The sequence below is a fragment of the Oryza sativa genome, chromosome 10 (genome assembly GCF_034140825.1).
Source record: "Oryza sativa Japonica Group chromosome 10, ASM3414082v1".
In the NCBI taxonomy this organism is placed as follows: domain Eukaryota; kingdom Viridiplantae; phylum Streptophyta; class Magnoliopsida; order Poales; family Poaceae; genus Oryza; species Oryza sativa.
Genome location: NC_089044.1, coordinates 11,421,253 through 11,430,818, shown reverse-complemented (window position 1 = coordinate 11,430,818; position 9,566 = coordinate 11,421,253). Strand labels below are relative to the sequence as shown.

The 9,566-nt window shown below is 39.6% G+C and overlaps 2 non-coding genes across 2 annotated transcripts; one reads left to right on the top strand and one right to left on the bottom strand.

The window, feature by feature from the left end:
* Positions 1 to 213: 213 nt before the first annotated feature.
* TRNAS-GGA (transfer RNA serine (anticodon GGA)) lies at positions 214 to 300 on the bottom strand. Its single transcript has one exon. It is a non-coding gene; the product is annotated as a tRNA-Ser (tRNA).
* An 8,490-nt stretch (positions 301 to 8,790) lies between these two features.
* On the top strand, positions 8,791 to 8,862 carry TRNAR-UCU (transfer RNA arginine (anticodon UCU)). Its single transcript has one exon. It is a non-coding gene; the product is annotated as a tRNA-Arg (tRNA).
* The last annotated feature ends 704 nt before the right edge of the window (positions 8,863 to 9,566 follow it).

The window sequence follows — 9,566 nt, the reverse complement described above, 5'->3', positions numbered from 1 at the left end:
GCTCTTAATTCGTATTTTCCCATTCACCTAACAGAAATGGATTAACCCTAGGATTCCTTTTTGTTTTTTGTTCTTTCCTCTATGTGTATTTTACATACCATAGTAATTTGGTATAGAGAATTTCTATTAAATAAAGGTATTGTATTATTGCTGGAATAAATTGTCATTTGATTTGATACATTGTAATCATTAACGTTGCTGAATTAAGAAAAACGGAAAGAGAGGGATTCGAACCCTCGGTAAACAAAAGTCTACATAGCAGTTCCAATGCTACGCCTTGAACCGCTCGGCCATCTCTCCTCCATAATCTTATTATGGAAAAAAAACTGAGTGAATAGCGAGTTTTCCTATTCCTGCAGTACAGGTACAACCACAACCGCGCGAGAGTTCCATTGTTCTATTAGATAGAAAAATTCCTTTTCATCTAAGTGGACGGGTCCAGGATTTTTTTACTAGGAATTCCGCTCCCTCGAAAAGTTTTAGTTTGGGTTTTCCCCAAACCAAAGAAAAAGAGAATGGAAGAATTCTTCTTATTCGATAAAAAAGGAACCCTAGAATTCTGTTTGCATAAGGTATCCTACCCCATACAATCAAATAGAAAATAGGGTATGGGACGATTAATGACTTTGAAAATGCGAAATAGTTGATGAGAGAAGTTGTTGTTGAGAAAAGAAATAGGAAAGTGGAATGAAATCCAATCTTAGTCAAATATTTTCTATCTCTTCTTGTTCAAACAGAAGGAAAAAGAGAGAATTTGGGCTGAGCAGAAATACCTCTCTTATCCATTTGGAGCATAGGGATCGATTTATAAGAATTGAATGGATTTGTTTTTTTTTTATGTTATTTTGTGAAGGAATGAAAAGAATTCTATATAGAATGATAGAATGGGTTGGGAATTATGCCTAGATCCCGTATAAATGGAAATTTCATTGATAAGACCTTCTCAATTGTAGCCAATATTTTATTGCGAATAATTCCGACAACCTCCGGGGAAAAAAGGGCATTTACTTATTATAGAGATGGTGCGATTTGACTCTTTTTTTTGTTTTTTTAGCCCTACCTACACCCCGGTTTTACGAGAAAGAGTGGGGGTTCGCGGAGAGAAAACCAAATTAGTAAGGGAAACCCACGCTTAGGGAAGGTGAGGTGAACTAACAACTCCTTCTGTCGTGTATCCTCGACTGACGCGGCCTCGGATGCTTCAATTGTAGATTTTAGTATTGAGCGAAAGGTTACACCTACAGGATAGGTTCTGTATTACAGGCTAATCCTACTCTACTAGTACTAATAGGTAGCATAGGGGATAAAAGCACTACACCTAGAAATAGGAATCAACAAGAGAAAAACTTTGTTAGAAATTAACCCTTTCCTGATTGGTATCAGGGCTGGGAAGAATGGTTGGGATAACAAACAACCATCAAGTTTGTACTTTGGATACCCCTATAACCATCAAAGATCGTTGAAGTGGCTAATTCCTCTAAATAGGAGGCGTTGAGAACAAAGAAATTCTTGGAGCTATCGTTTTCCTCTAGCATTAATAGAATTCATTGGTGTTAAGAAAAACCTCTTGTGGGAAGGTTGGCTAGAGATTTCTTGGAAAAATACCAGCCCCTTTCGGTCCATAATGAGATGGAACTAATTCTATTTTTATTCTCTAGATTTTTTCGCTTAGTACTATGTACAGAAGGGAGGAGCCGTATGAGGTGAAAACCTCATGTACGGTTTTGGAACGGAGATTTTTTGAATAGAACGAACGACCGTAACGGATGTTGGCTCAATCCGAAGGAAATTATGCGGAAGCTTTGCAAAATTATTATGAAGCTACGCGACTAGAAATTGATCCCTATGATCGAAGTTATATACTCTATAACATAGGCCTTATACACACAAGCAATGGAGAGCATACAAAGGCTTTGGAATATTATTTCCGGGCACTAGAACGAAACCCCTTCTTACCACAAGCTTTTAATAATATGGCCGTGATCTGTCATTACGTGCGACTATCTCCACTATAGAAAGAAAAATAAGAAAGGATCAAATTTTCTAGTATTTACTAGAAAAGGGGGCTTTCTACATAGGGATCGTCAAAACAACGATTTTGCCCTATCAGCTGTAGGAAGAAAGGACACTTCACGAGAATCAAAATAGGAAGAAAGAAAGTATGGCCTATACTACTCTATGGATAGAGTTCTCAAATTGATAGAGAAAGCACCGTAAAGATCAATTAGTGACCGACTGGGTCGATACAACTAAAAAAAACTGCTTACTTATCCCATGATATGGGGCAAAATTTAGGAATCCGCTTATGTAATAGAGCCGATCCACTAAGGGATTAAGCAGCGGTGTAGTATCAGATCCCAAAGATAGTAAGTTCTTTTTTCTTGCTTATGGGGAAAAAGTCTTTTTCAAGGATTCTATAGAAATTTCATATATGAAACCGAGATAGTTACCTTTCAGAAAATTCGGACGAAGGATATAGGTCTATCTATGCTTCATTTTTCTGCAGGTGGGAGAAAAGATCAAACTGATTATTGATCAAAATTTAGGGTTTGAAACTTAGGTAATTAACTTCTTCTGCGTAACCCAAGAAGAAATTGGATCGATTTTTGAGAAATCGAATTCAGTTAAGACAAGGGAAATTAAGATAGCAATTTCTGAGCCGTATGAGGTAGGAAACTCTCAAGTACGGTTCTAGGGGAAGGAACTACCTATTCCGACCGGGGAGAACAGGCCATTCTACAGGGTGATTCAGAAATTGCAGAAGCTTGGTTTGATCAAGCTGCTGAGTATTGGAAACAAGCTATAGCGCTTACTCCGGGAAATTATATTGAAGCACAGAACTGGTTGAAGATTACGAAGCGCTTTGAATTTGAATAAGACCACTCTCCTTTTTCAGAAAATGGGGGTTTGGTTGTTGATCCATTAATCAAATAAATTAGGTCGGAAGATCGAATCAAGAATTTCATTATATCTCTTTCCTCTGCCTTCTATTTTATATTATATTTCATAAGGATAAACGATAGGGTCTAGAATAGAAGTAATAAAGCGAATAAAAAGGGGCAATATAAATATTGCTAATATATCAGGACCATCTTATTAATAATTCTAATGAGTTATCTTGGAATTTGGAATCGAATAAAAAAATCTATATTATGCTCAAGGAAAGTAGATATAGATAGGGACTTATACTCTTAAAAAAAATAGACTAGCTTTTTAAATTAAAAAAAGGTTTTTTTGTTACGTGGAGAAATCCAAGATAAAAAAAGTCCGTTAGGCACCCAATCCTTATGTCATAATAGATCCGAACACTTGCCTCAGATTGACTTCAATATATAATTGCTCCAGTGAATAACTAAAAAAAAATAGAAGGACGGTAGATAGTAAAGAAAAGGACTAATCATAATATCTATCTTTCAAAGGTTCACTAAAAAGTTGGCGGGTCTCTTTGTATGTCTTGTCCGGAAAGAGGAGGACTTAATGATGATTCGTTCGCCGGAACCAGAAGTAAAAATTGTTGTGGATAGGGATCCTGTAAAAACATCTTTTGAGGAATGGGCCAGACCCGGCCATTTCTCAAGAACAATAGCTAAGGGCCCTGATACTACCACTTGGATCTGGAACCTACATGCTGATGCTCACGATTTCGATAGTCATACAGGTGATTTGGAGGAGATCTCTCGAAAAGTCTTTAGTGCTCATTTCGGTCAACTCTCCATTATCTTTCTTTGGTTGAGTGGCATGTACTTCCATGGTGCCCGTTTTTCCAATTATGAAGCATGGCTAAGTGATCCTACTCACATTGGACCCAGTGCTCAGGTAGTTTGGCCAATCGTAGGGCAAGAAATATTGAATGGTGATGTAGGCGGGGGTTTCCGAGGAATCCAAATAACCTCCGGGTTTTTTCAGATTTGGCGAGCATCCGGAATAACTAGTGAATTACAACTCTATTGTACCGCAATCGGTGCATTGATTTTTGCATCGTTAATGCTTTTTGCTGGGTGGTTCCATTATCACAAAGCCGCTCCCAAATTAGCCTGGTTCCAAGACGTAGAATCCATGTTGAATCATCACTTAGCAGGGTTATTAGGACTTGGGTCTCTTTCTTGGGCGGGGCACCAAATCCATGTATCTTTACCGATTAACCAATTTCTTGACGCTGGGGTTGATCCTAAGGAGATACCACTTCCTCATGAATTTATCTTGAATCGCGACCTTTTGGCTCAACTTTATCCTAGTTTTGCCGAAGGAGCAACCCCTTTTTTCACCTTGAATTGGTCCAAATACGCAGAATTTCTTAGTTTTCGCGGAGGGCTAGATCCAATAACCGGCGGTCTATGGTTGAGCGATATTGCGCACCATCATTTAGCTATTGCTATTCTTTTCCTGATCGCAGGTCATATGTATAGGACCAACTGGGGTATTGGTCATGGCCTGAAAGATATTTTGGAGGCTCATAAAGGCCCATTTACAGGACAGGGCCATAAAGGTCTCTATGAAATCCTAACAACGTCATGGCATGCTCAATTATCTCTTAACCTAGCTATGCTAGGCTCTACAACCATTGTTGTAGCTCATCATATGTACTCTATGCCCCCCTATCCATACCTAGCTACTGACTATGGTACACAACTTTCCTTGTTCACACACCACATGTGGATTGGCGGATTTCTAATAGTTGGTGCTGCTGCACATGCAGCCATTTTTATGGTAAGAGACTATGATCCAACGACTCGATACAACGATCTATTAGATCGTGTCCTTAGACACCGTGATGCAATCATATCCCACCTTAACTGGGTATGTATATTTCTAGGTTTTCACAGTTTTGGTTTATACATTCATAATGATACCATGAGTGCTTTAGGTCGTCCCCAAGATATGTTTTCGGATACCGCCATACAATTACAACCGATCTTTGCTCAATGGGTACAAAATCTCCATGCTGGCGCGCCTAGCGTAACAGCTCCTGGTGCAACAACAAGTACCAGCTTAACGTGGGGAGGTGGCGAGTTAGTAGCAGTAGGCGGCAAAGTTGCTTTGTTACCTATTCCATTAGGAACCGCAGATTTTTTAGTCCATCACATTCACGCATTTACAATCCATGTGACTGTATTAATACTTTTGAAAGGTGTTTTATTTGCTCGCAGTTCCCGTTTGATACCCGATAAAGCAAATCTTGGTTTTCGCTTCCCTTGCGATGGGCCTGGGCGAGGGGGAACATGTCAAGTATCCGCCTGGGATCATGTTTTCTTAGGTCTATTCTGGATGTACAATTCCATTTCGGTAGTCATTTTCCATTTCAGTTGGAAAATGCAGTCGGATGTTTGGGGTACTATAAGTGATCAAGGGGTGGTAACTCATATCACAGGGGGAAACTTTGCACAGAGTTCCATTACGATTAATGGGTGGCTCCGAGATTTCTTGTGGGCACAGGCATCCCAAGTAATTCAGTCTTATGGTTCTTCATTATCCGCATATGGTCTTTTTTTCTTAGGTGCTCATTTTGTCTGGGCCTTCAGTTTAATGTTTTTATTCAGCGGCCGTGGTTATTGGCAAGAACTGATTGAATCTATCGTTTGGGCTCATAACAAATTAAAAGTTGCTCCTGCTACTCAGCCTAGAGCCTTGAGCATTATACAAGGACGTGCTGTAGGAGTAACCCATTACCTTCTGGGTGGAATTGCCACAACATGGGCATTCTTCTTAGCGAGAATTATTGCAGTAGGATAGTGGCTAGGAGGATTTGAAAGGCATTATGGAATTAAGATTTCCCAGGTTTAGCCAAGGCTTAGCTCAGGACCCCACTACTCGTCGTATTTGGTTTGGTATTGCTACCGCACATGATTTCGAAAGTCATGATGATATTACTGAGGAACGTCTTTATCAGAACATTTTTGCTTCTCACTTTGGGCAATTAGCAATAATCTTTCTATGGACGTCCGGAAATCTGTTTCATGTCGCTTGGCAAGGAAATTTTGAATCATGGATACAGGATCCTTTACACGTAAGACCTATTGCTCATGCGATTTGGGATCCTCATTTTGGTCAACCCGCTGTGGAAGCCTTTACTCGAGGAGGCGCCGCCGGTCCAGTGAATATCGCCTATTCTGGGGTTTATCAGTGGTGGTATACAATTGGATTACGGACCAATGAAGATCTTTATACAGGAGCTCTTTTTCTATTATTTCTTTCTACCCTATCCTTAATAGGGGGTTGGTTACATCTACAACCCAAATGGAAACCAAGCCTTTCGTGGTTCAAAAACGCGGAATCTCGTCTCAATCATCATTTGTCAGGACTTTTCGGGGTAAGTTCTTTGGCTTGGACAGGACATTTAGTTCATGTCGCTATTCCAGCATCCAGGGGAGAGTACGTTCGATGGAATAATTTCTTAGATGTATTACCCTATCCACAGGGGTTGGGACCCCTTCTGACGGGTCAGTGGAATCTTTATGCCCAAAACCCCGATTCGAGTAATCATTTATTTGGTACCACTCAAGGAGCGGGAACTGCTATTCTAACTCTTCTTGGGGGATTCCATCCACAAACACAAAGTTTGTGGCTGACCGATATTGCTCATCATCATTTAGCTATTGCATTTATTTTTCTCATTGCCGGTCATATGTATCGAACTAACTTCGGAATTGGGCACAGTATCAAAGATCTTTTAGAAGCACATACTCCTCCGGGGGGTCGATTAGGGCGTGGGCATAAGGGCCTTTACGACACAATCAATAATTCGATTCATTTTCAATTAGGTCTTGCTCTAGCTTCTTTAGGGGTTATTACTTCCTTAGTAGCTCAACATATGTACTCTTTACCTTCTTATGCATTCATAGCACAAGACTTTACTACTCAAGCAGCTTTATATACTCATCACCAATACATTGCAGGGTTCATCATGACAGGGGCTTTTGCTCATGGAGCTATTTTTTTCATTAGAGATTACAATCCGGAACAGAATGAGGATAATGTATTGGCAAGAATGTTAGACCATAAAGAAGCTATCATATCTCATTTAAGTTGGGCTAGTCTCTTCCTAGGATTCCATACCTTGGGCCTTTATGTTCATAATGACGTCATGCTTGCTTTTGGTACTCCAGAAAAGCAAATCTTGATCGAACCTATATTTGCTCAATGGATACAATCGGCTCATGGTAAGACGACATATGGGTTCGATATACTCTTATCTTCAACGAGCGGTCCCGCTTTCAATGCGGGTCGAACCCTATGGTTACCCGGATGGTTGAATGCTGTTAACGAGAATAGTAATTCGCTTTTCTTAACAATAGGACCTGGAGATTTCTTGGTTCATCATGCTATTGCTTTAGGTTTGCATACAACTACATTGATTTTAGTAAAGGGTGCTTTAGATGCACGCGGTTCCAAATTAATGCCGGATAAAAAAGATTTTGGATATAGTTTTCCTTGCGACGGCCCTGGTCGCGGCGGTACTTGTGATATTTCTGCTTGGGACGCGTTTTATTTGGCAGTTTTCTGGATGTTAAATACCATTGGATGGGTTACTTTTTATTGGCATTGGAAACACATCACATTATGGCAGGGCAACGTTTCACAATTTAATGAATCCTCCACTTATTTGATGGGATGGTTAAGAGATTACCTATGGTTAAACTCTTCACAACTTATCAATGGATATAATCCTTTTGGGATGAATAGTTTATCGGTATGGGCGTGGATGTTCTTATTTGGACATCTTGTTTGGGCGACTGGATTTATGTTCTTAATTTCCTGGCGTGGATATTGGCAGGAATTAATTGAGACTTTAGCATGGGCTCATGAACGGACACCTTTGGCTAATTTAATTCGCTGGAGAGATAAGCCCGTGGCTCTTTCCATTGTGCAAGCAAGATTGGTGGGATTAGCTCACTTTTCCGTGGGTTATATATTCACTTATGCCGCTTTCTTGATTGCCTCAACATCAGGCAAGTTTGGTTAATTTAGTTAATTTTGTTGTACTGTATCAGCACCTAGTTCATTACTCTTGATGGAGGGGGAGGATCCGCCTTCTTAGATTTCTTTTTCTATTTATTTTTCCATCTAGGATTAGAACCGTATACTTGGTAGATAGTAGGAACGGCACATTATGGCAAAAAAAAGTTTGATTCAGAGAGAGAGGAAGCGGCAGAAATTAGAACAGAAATATCATTTGATTCGTCGATCTTCAAAAAAAAAGATAAGAAGCAAAGTTTACCCTTTGAGTTTGAGTGAAAAAACGAAAATGCGAGAAAAATTGCAATCCCTGCCACGTAATAGTGCACCGACACGCCTTCATCGACGTTGTTTTTTGACCGGAAGACCTAGAGCTAACTATCGAGACTTTGGGCTATCCGGACACATACTTCGAGAAATGGTTTATGCATGTTTGTTACCGGGTGCAACAAGATCCAGTTGGTAAGGATAAAATACCCTTTCGTATTTGTATGGATTTCTGGAATTGATGATCGTAGAAGAGCCCTCTTTACCATTCTGTATAAATGGACTATTCTATTTGTATAGATATGGTAGAGGGGCGTATTCAACCCCCCTTTTATCCACTAGTTCCCCTCTCTTTAGTTTAACAGGATAGAACAGTTTGGTAGCTGACAAGGCTCATAACCGTGGGGTTGCGGGTTCGATTCCCACTACCCGCTCCATATTCCTTCTTTATGATATATGCATCATACATTTGTATATGCATTTGTTTTTCTTTCCTAAAAGAGTTTTGGTCTAACAGTTTTTTCTCTTGGTCCGATAAAAAATGAAAAGAAAGAAGAAAATATGAAAAAAGCGTCCATTGTCTAATGGATAGGACAGAGGTCTTCTAAACCTTTGGTATAGGTTCAAATCCTATTGGACGCAATCTTATTTCTATCTATTCTTTAAATAACTATACTAAAAACTAAGAAAACTTTTTTGCATGATTCAAATGAAAAATCTTTCTCAACGATTTCTCCTCTACTACTTCTACTAACAAGAGTAGACGTGCAAAATTTATGTTTGTTCCTGAAGGGAAAACCGTTCGAGTTGTTCCTGAATAGCTTCCTTCAAAAGGATTTCCGCTTCCTCGGTGAATGTCTTGCTAGAAGATATAATTTCTTGGAATTGAGGTTTAGTATCTTTTAGGTGTTTACGTAACTCATCCAGAAATTTCTTTACCTGTCCAATTTCTAAGGAATCAAGATATCCTCTTGTTCCGATATAAATAGTAGCTATCTGCTCTTCCACTGGAAGAGGATTTGCTTGGGATTGTTTAAGCAATTCTCGTAATCGTCGGCCCCTTGCCAATTGATTCTGACTTGTTTTATCGAGAGCAGAGGCGAATTGTGCAAAGGCTTGTAACTCCGCGAATTGAGCTAATTCCAATTTTGATTTGCCAGCTACTTGTTTCATGGCTTTAATTTGAGCCGCGGATCCTACTCTGGAAACGGAAATACCCACATTAATAGCAGGCCGAATTCCGGCATTGAATAGATCTGCGGATAAGAATATTTGTCCATCTGTAATGGAGATTACATTAGTAGGAATATAGGCGGAAACGTCTCCAGATTGAGTCTCAACTATTG